Raw genomic sequence first — 17,420 nt, 5'->3', positions numbered from 1 at the left:
GACTAAAAGCAGATTCCAAAAGTGTTTTTTGTCTTTGCTATTGTTTCTGTCTTTCTGAAGGGATCTCCCCTTTTAATCCCATTATTTCAACACCTGTTGGACAATGCATGAGTGATAATGAGCTCATTGATTAAATGCAATTAATGAATAGATTGCCACCTCTTGTTGTGTGTCGTCTGTGTTTCTGTGTTTCCGGCATTTCACATTGGAACACCTCATTCACCTTCCTTGTCTTCTCTCCGCCCTCCCTTTTAGGTAAGTTAAAGAGCTGCACCTGAGCCAGCCACTGATTGATTGATTGATTGATTGATTGATTGATTGATTGATTGATTGATGCAGCACAACAGTCAAATAGTGGAGTGGAGTAGGGGAACAGCAAACAGCCAATAAAGCAGCCCGCCCGCTCGCCTGCCCGCCACAATGGACCTACCTGTGTACACTAGATGGATGTGATGGAATGTACTGTCGTCCCTACATTTCAAGAAGAAGTAAGAATTGCAGTTGCAACAAAGCCTTGCTTGCCTACAAAGAGAGCAGCAATTTGGATTTGTTACTATGTTACCTAGAAGAATAACAAACTGTGCAAGGATGGAGGTTGTAGGAGCAAGGAGAAGTTGTCTGTAAAGTTGGTGGATGCCTATTTTCCATTTTGCAGTCCCTTGTCTCCCTCTTGTGGCCTCCTGGAGGCAACTAGCTGTGCAAAAAAAAGACAGCCTGGCGGCCGGCTGTTGCAGTGTTGCCCTCTCAGGCAACACTGAGTGACTGACTGAGCCTCACCGTCTTATATAAAGTTCAGACGGAACTTTGCACGTGTCATAGTGGAGCCCTCAGGATTCCAGAGCCAGCTTTCTGACATCATAATGGGGCCTCAGAGATAAAAGCCTGGGCCCAGGCAGTGTTGGTCAGTGCTGCTCAGCAGGCAGCACTGGACTGGACTGGATTACAGCTGATACAAGGTGTGAAGGAACAAGGGGTGGCTGTGGGCATGCACTTGCTGCCGCTGCCAGTGTTTATCTGCACGGCAGCAGGGCTTTTGGGCGTTGCCAGGAAGGCGTTTTTATGTAGATTCCTCCTCTTTCAGCACTGCATTGTGGTGCAAGCAAAAGAAGCAAATCCTGTCTGGCTTCCTCTCCGGCCTTTATTCACCTCCCGTGTAGCTGTGAGTGTGTGAGCCTGCAGGGCCCCATGGAATTGCCTAGAAGTAGGCTGAATCGCTGCAAGGGCTGAACAGCAGTATCGGGCAGGCTCGGGCAACGCGCGGCCCGTTCGGGTTATCGCTTCTCGGCCTTTTGGCTAAGATCAAGTGTAGTATCTGTTCTTATCAGTTTAATATCTGATACGTCCCCTATCTGGGGACCATATATTAAATGGATTTTTAGAACAGGGAGATGGAAATAGAGCTTGCTCTGTCCACTCCACGCATTGACCTGGTATTGCAGTATTTCCAGGACCGGTGCACCCTTTCCTTATGTGTTGACTAAAAGCAGATTCCAAAAGTGTTTTTTGTCTTTGCTATTGTTTCTGTCTTTCTGAAGGGATCTCCCCTTTTAATCCCATTATTTCAACACCTGTTGGACAATGCATGAGTGATAATGAGCTCATTGATTAAATGCAATTAATGAATAGATTGCCACCTCTTGTTGTGTGTCGTCTGTGTTTCTGTGTTTCCGGCATTTCACATTGGAACACCTCATTCACCTTCCTTGTCTTCTCTCCGCCCTCCCTTTTAGGTAAGTTAAAGAGCTGCACCTGAGCCAGCCACTGATTGATTGATTGATTGATTGATTGATTGATTGATTGATTGATTGATTGATTGATTGATGCAGCACAACAGTCAAATAGTGGAGTGGAGTAGGGGAACAGCAAACAGCCAATAAAGCAGCCCGCCCGCTCGCCTGCCCGCCACAATGGACCTACCTGTGTACACTAGATGGATGTGATGGAATGTACTGTCGTCCCTACATTTCAAGAAGAAGTAAGAATTGCAGTTGCAACAAAGCCTTGCTTGCCTACAAAGAGAGCAGCAATTTGGATTTGTTACTATGTTACCTAGAAGAATAACAAACTGTGCAAGGATGGAGGTTGTAGGAGCAAGGAGAAGTTGTCTGTAAAGTTGGTGGATGCCTATTTTCCATTTTGCAGTCCCTTGTCTCCCTCTTGTGGCCTCCTGGAGGCAACTAGCTGTGCAAAAAAAAGACAGCCTGGCGGCCGGCTGTTGCAGTGTTGCCCTCTCAGGCAACACTGAGTGACTGACTGAGCCTCACCGTCTTATATAAAGTTCAGACGGAACTTTGCACGTGTCATAGTGGAGCCCTCAGGATTCCAGAGCCAGCTTTCTGACATCATAATGGGGCCTCAGAGATAAAAGCCTGGGCCCAGGCAGTGTTGGTCAGTGCTGCTCAGCAGGCAGCACTGGACTGGACTGGATTACAGCTGATACAAGGTGTGAAGGAACAAGGGGTGGCTGTGGGCATGCACTTGCTGCCGCTGCCAGTGTTTATCTGCATGGCAGCAGGGCATTTGGGCGTTGCCAGGAAGGCGTTTTTATGTAGATTCCTCCTCTTTCAGCACTGCATTGTGGTGCAAGCAAAAGAAGCAAATCCTGTCTGGCTTCCTCTCCGGCCTTTATTCACCTCCCGTGTAGCTGTGAGTGTGTGAGCCTGCAGGGCCCCATGGAATTGCCTAGAAGTAGGCTGAATCGCTGCAAGGGCTGAACAGCAGTATCGGGCAGGCTCGGGCAACGCGCGGCCCGTTCGGGTTATCGCTTCTCGGCCTTTTGGCTAAGATCAAGTGTAGTATCTGTTCTTATCAGTTTAATATCTGATACGTCCCCTATCTGGGGACCATATATTAAATGGATTTTTAGAACAGGGAGATGGAAATAGAGCTTGCTCTGTCCACTCCACGCATTGACCTGGTATTGCAGTATTTCCAGGACCGGTGCACCCTTTCCTTATGTGTTGACTAAAAGCAGATTCCAAAAGTGTTTTTTGTCTTTGCTATTGTTTCTGTCTTTCTGAAGGGATCTCCCCTTTTAATCCCATTATTTCAACACCTGTTGGACAATGCATGAGTGATAATGAGCTCATTGATTAAATGCAATTAATGAATAGATTGCCACCTCTTGTTGTGTGTCGTCTGTGTTTCTGTGTTTCCGGCATTTCACATTGGAACACCTCATTCACCTTCCTTGTCTTCTCTCCGCCCTCCCTTTTAGGTAAGTTAAAGAGCTGCACCTGAGCCAGCCACTGATTGATTGATTGATTGATTGATTGATTGATTGATTGATTGATGCAGCACAACAGTCAAATAGTGGAGTGGAGTAGGGGAACAGCAAACAGCCAATAAAGCAGCCCGCCCGCTCGCCTGCCCGCCACAATGGACCTACCTGTGTACACTAGATGGATGTGATGGAATGTACTGTCGTCCCTACATTTCAAGAAGAAGTAAGAATTGCAGTTGCAACAAAGCCTTGCTTGCCTACAAAGAGAGCAGCAATTTGGATTTGTTACTATGTTACCTAGAAGAATAACAAACTGTGCAAGGATGGAGGTTGTAGGAGCAAGGAGAAGTTGTCTGTAAAGTTGGTGGATGCCTATTTTCCATTTTGCAGTCCCTTGTCTCCCTCTTGTGGCCTCCTGGAGGCAACTAGCTGTGCAAAAAAAAGACAGCCTGGCGGCCGGCTGTTGCAGTGTTGCCCTCTCAGGCAACACTGAGTGACTGACTGAGCCTCACCGTCTTATATAAAGTTCAGACGGAACTTTGCACGTGTCATAGTGGAGCCCTCAGGATTCCAGAGCCAGCTTTCTGACATCATAATGGGGCCTCAGAGATAAAAGCCTGGGCCCAGGCAGTGTTGGTCAGTGCTGCTCAGCAGGCAGCACTGGACTGGACTGGATTACAGCTGATACAAGGTGTGAAGGAACAAGGGGTGGCTGTGGGCATGCACTTGCTGCCGCTGCCAGTGTTTATCTGCATGGCAGCAGGGCATTTGGGCGTTGCCAGGAAGGCGTTTTTATGTAGATTCCTCCTCTTTCAGCACTGCATTGTGGTGCAAGCAAAAGAAGCAAATCCTGTCTGGCTTCCTCTCCGGCCTTTATTCACCTCCCGTGTAGCTGTGAGTGTGTGAGCCTGCAGGGCCCCATGGAATTGCCTAGAAGTAGGCTGAATCGCTGCAAGGGCTGAACAGCAGTATCGGGCAGGCTCGGGCAACGCGCGGCCCGTTCGGGTTATCGCTTCTCGGCCTTTTGGCTAAGATCAAGTGTAGTATCTGTTCTTATCAGTTTAATATCTGATACGTCCCCTATCTGGGGACCATATATTAAATGGATTTTTAGAACAGGGAGATGGAAATAGAGCTTGCTCTGTCCACTCCACGCATTGACCTGGTATTGCAGTATTTCCAGGACCGGTGCACCTTTTCCTTATGTGTTGACTAAAAGCAGATTCCAAAAGTGTTTTTTGTCTTTGCTATTGTTTCTGTCTTTCTGAAGGGATCTCCCCTTTTAATCCCATTATTTCAACACCTGTTGGACAATGCATGAGTGATAATGAGCTCATTGATTAAATGCAATTAATGAATAGATTGCCACCTCTTGTTGTGTGTCGTCTGTGTTTCTGTGTTTCCGGCATTTCACATTGGAACACCTCATTCACCTTCCTTGTCTTCTCTCCGCCCTCCCTTTTAGGTAAGTTAAAGAGCTGCACCTGAGCCAGCCACTGATTGATTGATTGATTGATTGATTGATTGATTGATTGATTGATTGATGCAGCACAACAGTCAAATAGTAGAGTGGAGTAGGGGAACAGCAAACAGCCAATAAAGCAGCCCGCCCGCTCGCCTGCCCGCCACAATGGACCTACCTGTGTACACTAGATGGATGTGATGGAATGTACTGTCGTCCCTACATTTCAAGAAGAAGTAAGAATTGCAGTTGCAACAAAGCCTTGCTTGCCTACAAAGAGAGCAGCAATTTGGATTTGTTACTATGTTACCTAGAAGAATAACAAACTGTGCAAGGATGGAGGTTGTAGGAGCAAGGAGAAGTTGTCTGTAAAGTTGGTGGATGCCTATTTTCCATTTTGCAGTCCCTTGTCTCCCTCTTGTGGCCTCCTGGAGGCAACTAGCTGTGCAAAAAAAAGACAGCCTGGCGGCCGGCTGTTGCAGTGTTGCCCTCTCAGGCAACACTGAGTGACTGACTGAGCCTCACCGTCTTATATAAAGTTCAGACGGAACTTTGCACGTGTCATAGTGGAGCCCTCAGGATTCCAGAGCCAGCTTTCTGACATCATAATGGGGCCTCAGAGATAAAAGCCTGGGCCCAGGCAGTGTTGGTCAGTGCTGCTCAGCAGGCAGCACTGGACTGGACTGGATTACAGCTGATACAAGGTGTGAAGGAACAAGGGGTGGCTGTGGGCATGCACTTGCTGCCGCTGCCAGTGTTTATCTGCATGGCAGCAGGGCATTTGGGCGTTGCCAGGAAGGCGTTTTTATGTAGATTCCTCCTCTTTCAGCACTGCATTGTGGTGCAAGCAAAAGAAGCAAATCCTGTCTGGCTTCCTCTCCGGCCTTTATTCACCTCCCGTGTAGCTGTGAGTGTGTGAGCCTGCAGGGCCCCATGGAATTGCCTAGAAGTAGGCTGAATCGCTGCAAGGGCTGAACAGCAGTATCGGGCAGGCTCGGGCAACGCGCGGCCCGTTCGGGTTATCGCTTCTCGGCCTTTTGGCTAAGATCAAGTGTAGTATCTGTTCTTATCAGTTTAATATCTGATACGTCCCCTATCTGGGGACCATATATTAAATGGATTTTTAGAACAGGGAGATGGAAATAGAGCTTGCTCTGTCCACTCCACGCATTGACCTGGTATTGCAGTATTTCCAGGACCGGTGCACCCTTTCCTTATGTGTTGACTAAAAGCAGATTCCAAAAGTGTTTTTTGTCTTTGCTATTGTTTCTGTCTTTCTGAAGGGATCTCCCCTTTTAATCCCATTATTTCAACACCTGTTGGACAATGCATGAGTGATAATGAGCTCATTGATTAAATGCAATTAATGAATAGATTGCCACCTCTTGTTGTGTGTCGTCTGTGTTTCTGTGTTTCCGGCATTTCACATTGGAACACCTCATTCACCTTCCTTGTCTTCTCTCCGCCCTCCCTTTTAGGTAAGTTAAAGAGCTGCACCTGAGCCAGCCACTGATTGATTGATTGATTGATTGATTGATTGATTGATTGATTGATTGATGCAGCACAACAGTCAAATAGTGGAGTGGAGTAGGGGAACAGCAAACAGCCAATAAAGCAGCCCGCCCGCTCGCCTGCCCGCCACAATGGACCTACCTGTGTACACTAGATGGATGTGATGGAATGTACTGTCGTCCCTACATTTCAAGAAGAAGTAAGAATTGCAGTTGCAACAAAGCCTTGCTTGCCTACAAAGAGAGCAGCAATTTGGATTTGTTACTATGTTACCTAGAAGAATAACAAACTGTGCAAGGATGGAGGTTGTAGGAGCAAGGAGAAGTTGTCTGTAAAGTTGGTGGATGCCTATTTTCCATTTTGCAGTCCCTTGTCTCCCTCTTGTGGCCTCCTGGAGGCAACTAGCTGTGCAAAAAAAAGACAGCCTGGCGGCCGGCTGTTGCAGTGTTGCCCTCTCAGGCAACACTGAGTGACTGACTGAGCCTCACCGTCTTATATAAAGTTCAGACGGAACTTTGCACGTGTCATAGTGGAGCCCTCAGGATTCCAGAGCCAGCTTTCTGACATCATAATGGGGCCTCAGAGATAAAAGCCTGGGCCCAGGCAGTGTTGGTCAGTGCTGCTCAGCAGGCAGCACTGGACTGGACTGGATTACAGCTGATACAAGGTGTGAAGGAACAAGGGGTGGCTGTGGGCATGCACTTGCTGCCGCTGCCAGTGTTTATCTGCATGGCAGCAGGGCATTTGGGCGTTGCCAGGAAGGCATTTTTATGTAGATTCCTCCTCTTTCAGCACTGCATTGTGGTGCAAGCAAAAGAAGCAAATCCTGTCTGGCTTCCTCTCCGGCCTTTATTCACCTCCCGTGTAGCTGTGAGTGTGTGAGCCTGCAGGGCCCCATGGAATTGCCTAGAAGTAGGCTGAATCGCTGCAAGGGCTGAACAGCAGTATCGGGCAGGCTCGGGCAACGCGCGGCCCGTTCGGGTTATCGCTTCTCGGCCTTTTGGCTAAGATCAAGTGTAGTATCTGTTCTTATCAGTTTAATATCTGATACGTCCCCTATCTGGGGACCATATATTAAATGGATTTTTAGAACAGGGAGATGGAAATAGAGCTTGCTCTGTCCACTCCACGCATTGACCTGGTATTGCAGTATTTCCAGGACCGGTGCACCCTTTCCTTATGTGTTGACTAAAAGCAGATTCCAAAAGTGTTTTTTGTCTTTGCTATTGTTTCTGTCTTTCTGAAGGGATCTCCCCTTTTAATCCCATTATTTCAACACCTGTTGGACAATGCATGAGTGATAATGAGCTCATTGATTAAATGCAATTAATGAATAGATTGCCACCTCTTGTTGTGTGTCGTCTGTGTTTCTGTGTTTCCGGCATTTCACATTGGAACACCTCATTCACCTTCCTTGTCTTCTCTCCGCCCTCCCTTTTAGGTAAGTTAAAGAGCTGCACCTGAGCCAGCCACTGATTGATTGATTGATTGATTGATTGATTGATTGATTGATTGATTGATGCAGCACAACAGTCAAATAGTGGAGTGGAGTAGGGGAACAGCAAACAGCCAATAAAGCAGCCCGCCCGCTCGCCTGCCCGCCACAATGGACCTACCTGTGTACACTAGATGGATGTGATGGAATGTACTGTCGTCCCTACATTTCAAGAAGAAGTAAGAATTGCAGTTGCAACAAAGCCTTGCTTGCCTACAAAGAGAGCAGCAATTTGGATTTGTTACTATGTTACCTAGAAGAATAACAAACTGTGCAAGGATGGAGGTTGTAGGAGCAAGGAGAAGTTGTCTGTAAAGTTGGTGGATGCCTATTTTCCATTTTGCAGTCCCTTGTCTCCCTCTTGTGGCCTCCTGGAGGCAACTAGCTGTGCAAAAAAAAGACAGCCTGGCGGCCGGCTGTTGCAGTGTTGCCCTCTCAGGCAACACTGAGTGACTGACTGAGCCTCACCGTCTTATATAAAGTTCAGACGGAACTTTGCACGTGTCATAGTGGAGCCCTCAGGATTCCAGAGCCAGCTTTCTGACATCATAATGGGGCCTCAGAGATAAAAGCCTGGGCCCAGGCAGTGTTGGTCAGTGCTGCTCAGCAGGCAGCACTGGACTGGACTGGATTACAGCTGATACAAGGTGTGAAGGAACAAGGGGTGGCTGTGGGCATGCACTTGCTGCCGCTGCCAGTGTTTATCTGCATGGCAGCAGGGCATTTGGGCGTTGCCAGGAAGGCGTTTTTATGTAGATTCCTCCTCTTTCAGCACTGCATTGTGGTGCAAGCAAAAGAAGCAAATCCTGTCTGGCTTCCTCTCCGGCCTTTATTCACCTCCCGTGTAGCTGTGAGTGTGTGAGCCTGCAGGGCCCCATGGAATTGCCTAGAAGTAGGCTGAATCGCTGCAAGGGCTGAACAGCAGTATCGGGCAGGCTCGGGCAACGCGCGGCCCGTTCGGGTTATCGCTTCTCGGCCTTTTGGCTAAGATCAAGTGTAGTATCTGTTCTTATCAGTTTAATATCTGATACGTCCCCTATCTGGGGACCATATATTAAATGGATTTTTAGAACAGGGAGATGGAAATAGAGCTTGCTCTGTCCACTCCACGCATTGACCTGGTATTGCAGTATTTCCAGGACCGGTGCACCCTTTCCTTATGTGTTGACTAAAAGCAGATTCCAAAAGTGTTTTTTGTCTTTGCTATTGTTTCTGTCTTTCTGAAGGGATCTCCCCTTTTAATCCCATTATTTCAACACCTGTTGGACAATGCATGAGTGATAATGAGCTCATTGATTAAATGCAATTAATGAATAGATTGCCACCTCTTGTTGTGTGTCGTCTGTGTTTCTGTGTTTCCGGCATTTCACATTGGAACACCTCATTCACCTTCCTTGTCTTCTCTCCGCCCTCCCTTTTAGGTAAGTTAAAGAGCTGCACCTGAGCCAGCCACTGATTGATTGATTGATTGATTGATTGATGCAGCACAACAGTCAAATAGTGGAGTGGAGTAGGGGAACAGCAAACAGCCAATAAAGCAGCCCGCCCGCTCGCCTGCCCGCCACAATGGACCTACCTGTGTACACTAGATGGATGTGATGGAATGTACTGTCGTCCCTACATTTCAAGAAGAAGTAAGAATTGCAGTTGCAACAAAGCCTTGCTTGCCTACAAAGAGAGCAGCAATTTGGATTTGTTACTATGTTACCTAGAAGAATAACAAACTGTGCAAGGATGGAGGTTGTAGGAGCAAGGAGAAGTTGTCTGTAAAGTTGGTGGATGCCTATTTTCCATTTTGCAGTCCCTTGTCTCCCTCTTGTGGCCTCCTGGAGGCAACTAGCTGTGCAAAAAAAAAGACAGCCTGGCGGCCGGCTGTTGCAGTGTTGCCCTCTCAGGCAACACTGAGTGACTGACTGAGCCTCACCGTCTTATATAAAGTTCAGACGGAACTTTGCACGTGTCATAGTGGAGCCCTCAGGATTCCAGAGCCAGCTTTCTGACATCATAATGGGGCCTCAGAGATAAAAGCCTGGGCCCAGGCAGTGTTGGTCAGTGCTGCTCAGCAGGCAGCACTGGACTGGACTGGATTACAGCTGATACAAGGTGTGAAGGAACAAGGGGTGGCTGTGGGCATGCACTTGCTGCCGCTGCCAGTGTTTATCTGCATGGCAGCAGGGCATTTGGGCGTTGCCAGGAAGGCGTTTTTATGTAGATTCCTCCTCTTTCAGCACTGCATTGTGGTGCAAGCAAAAGAAGCAAATCCTGTCTGGCTTCCTCTCCGGCCTTTATTCACCTCCCGTGTAGCTGTGAGTGTGTGAGCCTGCAGGGCCCCATGGAATTGCCTAGAAGTAGGCTGAATCGCTGCAAGGGCTGAACAGCAGTATCGGGCAGGCTCGGGCAACGCGCGGCCCGTTCGGGTTATCGCTTCTCGGCCTTTTGGCTAAGATCAAGTGTAGTATCTGTTCTTATCAGTTTAATATCTGATACGTCCCCTATCTGGGGACCATATATTAAATGGATTTTTAGAACAGGGAGATGGAAATAGAGCTTGCTCTGTCCACTCCACGCATTGACCTGGTATTGCAGTATTTCCAGGACCGGTGCACCCTTTCCTTATGTGTTGACTAAAAGCAGATTCCAAAAGTGTTTTTTGTCTTTGCTATTGTTTCTGTCTTTCTGAAGGGATCTCCCCTTTTAATCCCATTATTTCAACACCTGTTGGACAATGCATGAGTGATAATGAGCTCATTGATTAAATGCAATTAATGAATAGATTGCCACCTCTTGTTGTGTGTCGTCTGTGTTTCTGTGTTTCCGGCATTTCACATTGGAACACCTCATTCACCTTCCTTGTCTTCTCTCCGCCCTCCCTTTTAGGTAAGTTAAAGAGCTGCACCTGAGCCAGCCACTGATTGATTGATTGATTGATTGATTGATTGATTGATTGATTGATTGATTGATGCAGCACAACAGTCAAATAGTGGAGTGGAGTAGGGGAACAGCAAACAGCCAATAAAGCAGCCCGCCCGCTCGCCTGCCCGCCACAATGGACCTACCTGTGTACACTAGATGGATGTGATGGAATGTACTGTCGTCCCTACATTTCAAGAAGAAGTAAGAATTGCAGTTGCAACAAAGCCTTGCTTGCCTACAAAGAGAGCAGCAATTTGGATTTGTTACTATGTTACCTAGAAGAATAACAAACTGTGCAAGGATGGAGGTTGTAGGAGCAAGGAGAAGTTGTCTGTAAAGTTGGTGGATGCCTATTTTCCATTTTGCAGTCCCTTGTCTCCCTCTTGTGGCCTCCTGGAGGCAACTAGCTGTGCAAAAAAAAGACAGCCTGGCGGCCGGCTGTTGCAGTGTTGCCCTCTCAGGCAACACTGAGTGACTGACTGAGCCTCACCGTCTTATATAAAGTTCAGACGGAACTTTGCACGTGTCATAGTGGAGCCCTCAGGATTCCAGAGCCAGCTTTCTGACATCATAATGGGGCCTCAGAGATAAAAGCCTGGGCCCAGGCAGTGTTGGTCAGTGCTGCTCAGCAGGCAGCACTGGACTGGACTGGATTACAGCTGATACAAGGTGTGAAGGAACAAGGGGTGGCTGTGGGCATGCACTTGCTGCCGCTGCCAGTGTTTATCTGCATGGCAGCAGGGCATTTGGGCGTTGCCAGGAAGGCGTTTTTATGTAGATTCCTCCTCTTTCAGCACTGCATTGTGGTGCAAGCAAAAGAAGCAAATCCTGTCTGGCTTCCTCTCCGGCCTTTATTCACCTCCCGTGTAGCTGTGAGTGTGTGAGCCTGCAGGGCCCCATGGAATTGCCTCGAAGTAGGCTGAATCGCTGCAAGGGCTGAACAGCAGTATCGGGCAGGCTCGGGCAACGCGCGGCCCGTTCGGGTTATCGCTTCTCGGCCTTTTGGCTAAGATCAAGTGTAGTATCTGTTCTTATCAGTTTAATATCTGATACGTCCCCTATCTGGGGACCATATATTAAATGGATTTTTAGAACAGGGAGATGGAAATAGAGCTTGCTCTGTCCACTCCACGCATTGACCTGGTATTGCAGTATTTCCAGGACCGGTGCACCCTTTCCTTATGTGTTGACTAAAAGCAGATTCCAAAAGTGTTTTTTGTCTTTGCTATTGTTTCTGTCTTTCTGAAGGGATCTCCCCTTTTAATCCCATTATTTCAACACCTGTTGGACAATGCATGAGTGATAATGAGCTCATTGATTAAATGCAATTAATGAATAGATTGCCACCTCTTGTTGTGTGTCGTCTGTGTTTCTGTGTTTCCGGCATTTCACATTGGAACACCTCATTCACCTTCCTTGTCTTCTCTCCGCCCTCCCTTTTAGGTAAGTTAAAGAGCTGCACCTGAGCCAGCCACTGATTGATTGATTGATTGATTGATTGATTGATTGATTGATTGATTGATTGATTGATTGATTGATGCAGCACAACAGTCAAATAGTGGAGTGGAGTAGGGGAACAGCAAACAGCCAATAAAGCAGCCCGCCCGCTCGCCTGCCCGCCACAATGGACCTACCTGTGTACACTAGATGGATGTGATGGAATGTACTGTCGTCCCTACATTTCAAGAAGAAGTAAGAATTGCAGTTGCAACAAAGCCTTGCTTGCCTACAAAGAGAGCAGCAATTTGGATTTGTTACTATGTTACCTAGAAGAATAACAAACTGTGCAAGGATGGAGGTTGTAGGAGCAAGGAGAAGTTGTCTGTAAAGTTGGTGGATGCCTATTTTCCATTTTGCAGTCCCTTGTCTCCCTCTTGTGGCCTCCTGGAGGCAACTAGCTGTGCAAAAAAAAGACAGCCTGGCGGCCGGCTGTTGCAGTGTTGCCCTCTCAGGCAACACTGAGTGACTGACTGAGCCTCACCGTCTTATATAAAGTTCAGACGGAACTTTGCACGTGTCATAGTGGAGCCCTCAGGATTCCAGAGCCAGCTTTCTGACATCATAATGGGGCCTCAGAGATAAAAGCCTGGGCCCAGGCAGTGTTGGTCAGTGCTGCTCAGCAGGCAGCACTGGACTGGACTGGATTACAGCTGATACAAGGTGTGAAGGAACAAGGGGTGGCTGTGGGCATGCACTTGCTGCCGCTGCCAGTGTTTATCTGCATGGCAGCAGGGCATTTGGGCGTTGCCAGGAAGGCGTTTTTATGTAGATTCCTCCTCTTTCAGCACTGCATTGTGGTGCAAGCAAAATAAGCAAATCCTGTCTGGCTTCCTCTCCGGCCTTTATTCACCTCCCGTGTAGCTGTGAGTGTGTGAGCCTGCAGGGCCCCATGGAATTGCCTAGAAGTAGGCTGAATCGCTGCAAGGGCTGAACAGCAGTATCGGGCAGGCTCGGGCAACGCGCGGCCCGTTCGGGTTATCGCTTCTCGGCCTTTTGGCTAAGATCAAGTGTAGTATCTGTTCTTATCAGTTTAATATCTGATACGTCCCCTATCTGGGGACCATATATTAAATGGATTTTTAGAACAGGGAGATGGAAATAGAGCTTGCTCTGTCCACTCCACGCATTGACCTGGTATTGCAGTATTTCCAGGACCGATGCACCCTTTCCTTATGTGTTGACTAAAAGCAGATTCCAAAAGTGTTTTTTGTCTTTGCTATTGTTTCTGTCTTTCTGAAGGGATCTCCCCTTTTAATCCCATTATTTCAACACCTGTTGGACAATGCATGAGTGATAATGAGCTCATTGATTAAATGCAATTAATGAATAGATTGCCACCTCTTGTTGTGTGTCGTCTGTGTTTCTGTGTTTCCGGCATTTCACATTGGAACACCTCATTCACCTTCCTTGTCTTCTCTCCGCCCTCCCTTTTAGGTAAGTTAAAGAGCTGCACCTGAGCCAGCCACTGATTGATTGATTGATTGATTGATTGATTGATTGATTGATTGATTGATTGATGCAGCACAACAGTCAAATAGTGGAGTGGAGTAGGGGAACAGCAAACAGCCAATAAAGCAGCCCGCCCGCTCGCCTGCCCGCCACAATGGACCTACCTGTGTACACTAGATGGATGTGATGGAATGTACTGTCGTCCCTACATTTCAAGAAGAAGTAAGAATTGCAGTTGCAACAAAGCCTTGCTTGCCTACAAAGAGAGCAGCAATTTGGATTTGTTACTATGTTACCTAGAAGAATAACAAACTGTGCAAGGATGGAGGTTGTAGGAGCAAGGAGAAGTTGTCTGTAAAGTTGGTGGATGCCTATTTTCCATTTTGCAGTCCCTTGTCTCCCTCTTGTGGCCTCCTGGAGGCAACTAGCTGTGCAAAAAAAAGACAGCCTGGCGGCCGGCTGTTGCAGTGTTGCCCTCTCAGGCAACACTGAGTGACTGACTGAGCCTCACCGTCTTATATAAAGTTCAGACGGAACTTTGCACGTGTCATAGTGGAGCCCTCAGGATTCCAGAGCCAGCTTTCTGACATCATAATGGGGCCTCAGAGATAAAAGCCTGGGCCCAGGCAGTGTTGGTCAGTGCTGCTCAGCAGGCAGCACTGGACTGGACTGGATTACAGCTGATACAAGGTGTGAAGGAACAAGGGGTGGCTGTGGGCATGCACTTGCTGCCGCTGCCAGTGTTTATCTGCATGGCAGCAGGGCATTTGGGCGTTGCCAGGAAGGCGTTTTTATGTAGATTCCTCCTCTTTGAGCACTGCATTGTGGTGCAAGCAAAAGAAGCAAATCCTGTCTGGCTTCCTCTCCGGCCTTTATTCACCTCCCGTGTAGCTGTGAGTGTGTGAGCCTGCAGGGCCCCATGGAATTGCCTAGAAGTAGGCTGAATCGCTGCAAGGGCTGAACAGCAGTATCGGGCAGGCTCGGGCAACGCGCGGCCCGTTCGGGTTATCGCTTCTCGGCCTTTTGGCTAAGATCAAGTGTAGTATCTGTTCTTATCAGTTTAATATCTGATACGTCCCCTATCTGGGGACCATATATTAAATGGATTTTTAGAACAGGGAGATGGAAATAGAGCTTGCTCTGTCCACTCCACGCATTGACCTGGTATTGCAGTATTTCCAGGACCGGTGCACCCTTTCCTTATGTGTTGACTAAAAGCAGATTCCAAAAGTGTTTTTTGTCTTTGCTATTGTTTCTGTCTTTCTGAAGGGATCTCCCCTTTTAATCCCATTATTTCAACACCTGTTGGACAATGCATGAGTGATAATGAGCTCATTGATTAAATGCAATTAATGAATAGATTGCCACCTCTTGTTGTGTGTCGTCTGTGTTTCTGTGTTTCCGGCATTTCACATTGGAACACCTCATTCACCTTCCTTGTCTTCTCTCCGCCCTCCCTTTTAGGTAAGTTAAAGAGCTGCACCTGAGCCAGCCACTGATTGATTGATTGATTGATTGATTGATTGATTGATTGATTGATGCAGCACAACAGTCAAATAGTGGAGTGGAGTAGGGGAACAGCAAACAGCCAATAAAGCAGCCCGCCCGCTCGCCTGCCCGCCACAATGGACCTACCTGTGTACACTAGATGGATGTGATGGAATGTACTGTCGTCCCTACATTTCAAGAAGAAGTAAGAATTGCAGTTGCAACAAAGCCTTGCTTGCCTACAAAGAGAGCAGCAATTTGGATTTGTTACTATGTTACCTAGAAGAATAACAAACTGTGCAAGGATGGAGGTTGTAGGAGCAAGGAGAAGTTGTCTGTAAAGTTGGTGGATGCCTATTTTCCATTTTGCAGTCCCTTGTCTCCCTCTTGTGGCCTCCTGGAGGCAACTAGCTGTGCAAAAAAAAGACAGCCTGGCGGCCGGCTGTTGCAGTGTTGCCCTCTCAGGCAACACTGAGTGACTGACTGAGCCTCACCGTCTTATATAAAGTTCAGACGGAACTTTGCACGTGTCATAGTGGAGCCCTCAGGATTCCAGAGCCAGCTTTCTGACATCATAATGGGGCCTCAGAGATAAAAGCCTGGGCCCAGGCAGTGTTGGTCAGTGCTGCTCAGCAGGCAGCACTGGACTGGACTGGATTACAGCTGATACAAGGTGTGAAGGAACAAGGGGTGGCTGTGGGCATGCACTTGCTGCCGCTGCCAGTGTTTATCTGCATGGCAGCAGGGCATTTGGGCGTTGCCAGGAAGGCGTTTTTATGTAGATTCCTCCTCTTTCAGCACTGCATTGTGGTGCAAGCAAAAGAAGCAAATCCTGTCTGGCTTCCTCTCCGGCCTTTATTCACCTCCCGTGTAGCTGTGAGTGTGTGAGCCTGCAGGGCCCCATGGAATTGCCTAGAAGTAGGCTGAATCGCTGCAAGGGCTGAACAGCAGTATCGGGCAGGCTCGGGCAACGCGCGGCCCGTTCGGGTTATCGCTTCTCGGCCTTTTGGCTAAGATCAAGTGTAGTATCTGTTCTTATCAGTTTAATATCTGATACGTCCCCTATCTGGGGACCATATATTAAATGGATTTTTAGAACAGGGAGATGGAAATAGAGCTTGCTCTGTCCACTCCACGCATTGACCTGGTATTGCAGTATTTCCAGGACCGGTGCACCCTTTCCTTATGTGTTGACTAAAAGCAGATTCCAAAAGTGTTTTTTGTCTTTGCTATTGTTTCTGTCTTTCTGAAGGGATCTAGGGATCTCCCCTTTTAATCCCATTATTTCAACACCTGTTGGACAATGCATGAGTGATAATGAGCTCATTGATTAAATGCAATTAATGAATAGATTGCCACCTCTTGTTGTGTGTCGTCTGTGTTTCTGTGTTTCCGGCATTTCACATTGGAACACCTCATTCACCTTCCTTGTCTTCTCTCCGCCCTCCCTTTTAGGTAAGTTAAAGAGCTGCACCTGAGCCAGCCACTGATTGATTGATTGATTGATTGATTGATTGATTGATTGATTGATGCAGCACAACAGTCAAATAGTGGAGTGGAGTAGGGGAACAGCAAACAGCCAATAAAGCAGCCCGCCCGCTCGCCTGCCCGCCACAATGGACCTACCTGTGTACACTAGATGGATGTGATGGAATGTACTGTCGTCCCTACATTTCAAGAAGAAGTAAGAATTGCAGTTGCAACAAAGCCTTGCTTGCCTACAAAGAGAGCAGCAATTTGGATTTGTTACTATGTTACCTAGAAGAATAACAAACTGTGCAAGGATGGAGGTTGTAGGAGCAAGGAGAAGTTGTCTGTAAAGTTGGTGGATGCCTATTTTCCATTTTGCAGTCCCTTGTCTCCCTCTTGTGGCCTCCTGGAGGCAACTAGCTGTGCAAAAAAAAGACAGCCTGGCGGCCGGCTGTTGCAGTGTTGCCCTCTCAGGCAACACTGAGTGACTGACTGAGCCTCACCGTCTTATATAAAGTTCAGACGGAACTTTGCACGTGTCATAGTGGAGCCCTCAGGATTCCAGAGCCAGCTTTCTGACATCATAATGGGGCCTCAGAGATAAAAGCCTGGGCCCAGGCAGTGTTGGTCAGTGCTGCTCAGCAGGCAGCACTGGACTGGACTGGATTACAGCTGATACAAGGTGTGAAGGAACAAGGGGTGGCTGTGGGCATGCACTTGCTGCCGCTGCCAGTGTTTATCTGCATGGCAGCAGGGCATTTGGGCGTTGCCAGGAAGGCGTTTTTATGTAGATTCCTCCTCTTTCAGCACTGCATTGTGGTGCAAGCAAAAGAAGCAAATCCTGTCTGGCTTCCTCTCCGGCCTTTATTCACCTCCCGTGTAGCTGTGAGTGTGTGAGCCTGCAGGGC

The 17,420-nt window shown here is 47.8% G+C and overlaps 11 non-coding genes across 11 annotated transcripts; all 11 read left to right on the top strand.

Annotated features, from left to right (window-relative positions):
* The first annotated feature begins 1,273 nt into the window (after positions 1-1,273).
* Positions 1,274-1,464, top strand: LOC142695834 (U2 spliceosomal RNA). The gene has a single exon (XR_012863856.1). It is a non-coding gene; the product is annotated as a U2 spliceosomal RNA (small nuclear RNA).
* A 1,296-nt stretch (positions 1,465-2,760) lies between these two features.
* Positions 2,761-2,951, top strand: LOC142695833 (U2 spliceosomal RNA). The gene has a single exon (XR_012863855.1). It is a non-coding gene; the product is annotated as a U2 spliceosomal RNA (small nuclear RNA).
* A 1,280-nt stretch (positions 2,952-4,231) lies between these two features.
* On the top strand, positions 4,232-4,422 carry LOC142696045 (U2 spliceosomal RNA). Its single transcript, XR_012864046.1, has one exon. It is a non-coding gene; the product is annotated as a U2 spliceosomal RNA (small nuclear RNA).
* A 1,284-nt stretch (positions 4,423-5,706) lies between these two features.
* Positions 5,707-5,897, top strand: LOC142695831 (U2 spliceosomal RNA). The gene has a single exon (XR_012863854.1). It is a non-coding gene; the product is annotated as a U2 spliceosomal RNA (small nuclear RNA).
* A 1,284-nt stretch (positions 5,898-7,181) lies between these two features.
* On the top strand, positions 7,182-7,372 carry LOC142695830 (U2 spliceosomal RNA). Its single transcript, XR_012863853.1, has one exon. It is a non-coding gene; the product is annotated as a U2 spliceosomal RNA (small nuclear RNA).
* A 1,284-nt stretch (positions 7,373-8,656) lies between these two features.
* On the top strand, positions 8,657-8,847 carry LOC142695829 (U2 spliceosomal RNA). The gene has a single exon (XR_012863852.1). It is a non-coding gene; the product is annotated as a U2 spliceosomal RNA (small nuclear RNA).
* A 1,265-nt stretch (positions 8,848-10,112) lies between these two features.
* Positions 10,113-10,303, top strand: LOC142695828 (U2 spliceosomal RNA). The gene has a single exon (XR_012863851.1). It is a non-coding gene; the product is annotated as a U2 spliceosomal RNA (small nuclear RNA).
* A 1,288-nt stretch (positions 10,304-11,591) lies between these two features.
* On the top strand, positions 11,592-11,782 carry LOC142695827 (U2 spliceosomal RNA). Its single transcript, XR_012863850.1, has one exon. It is a non-coding gene; the product is annotated as a U2 spliceosomal RNA (small nuclear RNA).
* Positions 11,783-13,082: 1,300 nt separating this feature from the next.
* Positions 13,083-13,273, top strand: LOC142696046 (U2 spliceosomal RNA). Its single transcript, XR_012864047.1, has one exon. It is a non-coding gene; the product is annotated as a U2 spliceosomal RNA (small nuclear RNA).
* Positions 13,274-14,561: 1,288 nt separating this feature from the next.
* On the top strand, positions 14,562-14,752 carry LOC142695825 (U2 spliceosomal RNA). The gene has a single exon (XR_012863848.1). It is a non-coding gene; the product is annotated as a U2 spliceosomal RNA (small nuclear RNA).
* Positions 14,753-16,032: 1,280 nt separating this feature from the next.
* Positions 16,033-16,223, top strand: LOC142695824 (U2 spliceosomal RNA). The gene has a single exon (XR_012863847.1). It is a non-coding gene; the product is annotated as a U2 spliceosomal RNA (small nuclear RNA).
* The last annotated feature ends 1,197 nt before the right edge of the window (positions 16,224-17,420 follow it).

This window comes from Rhinoderma darwinii, assembly GCF_050947455.1.
Source record: "Rhinoderma darwinii isolate aRhiDar2 chromosome 5 unlocalized genomic scaffold, aRhiDar2.hap1 SUPER_5_unloc_49, whole genome shotgun sequence".
NCBI classification, from domain to species: Eukaryota; Metazoa; Chordata; class Amphibia; order Anura; family Rhinodermatidae; genus Rhinoderma; species Rhinoderma darwinii.
The sequence above is the reverse complement of the archived record's forward strand: the minus strand, read 5'-3'. Positions and strand labels throughout refer to the sequence as shown.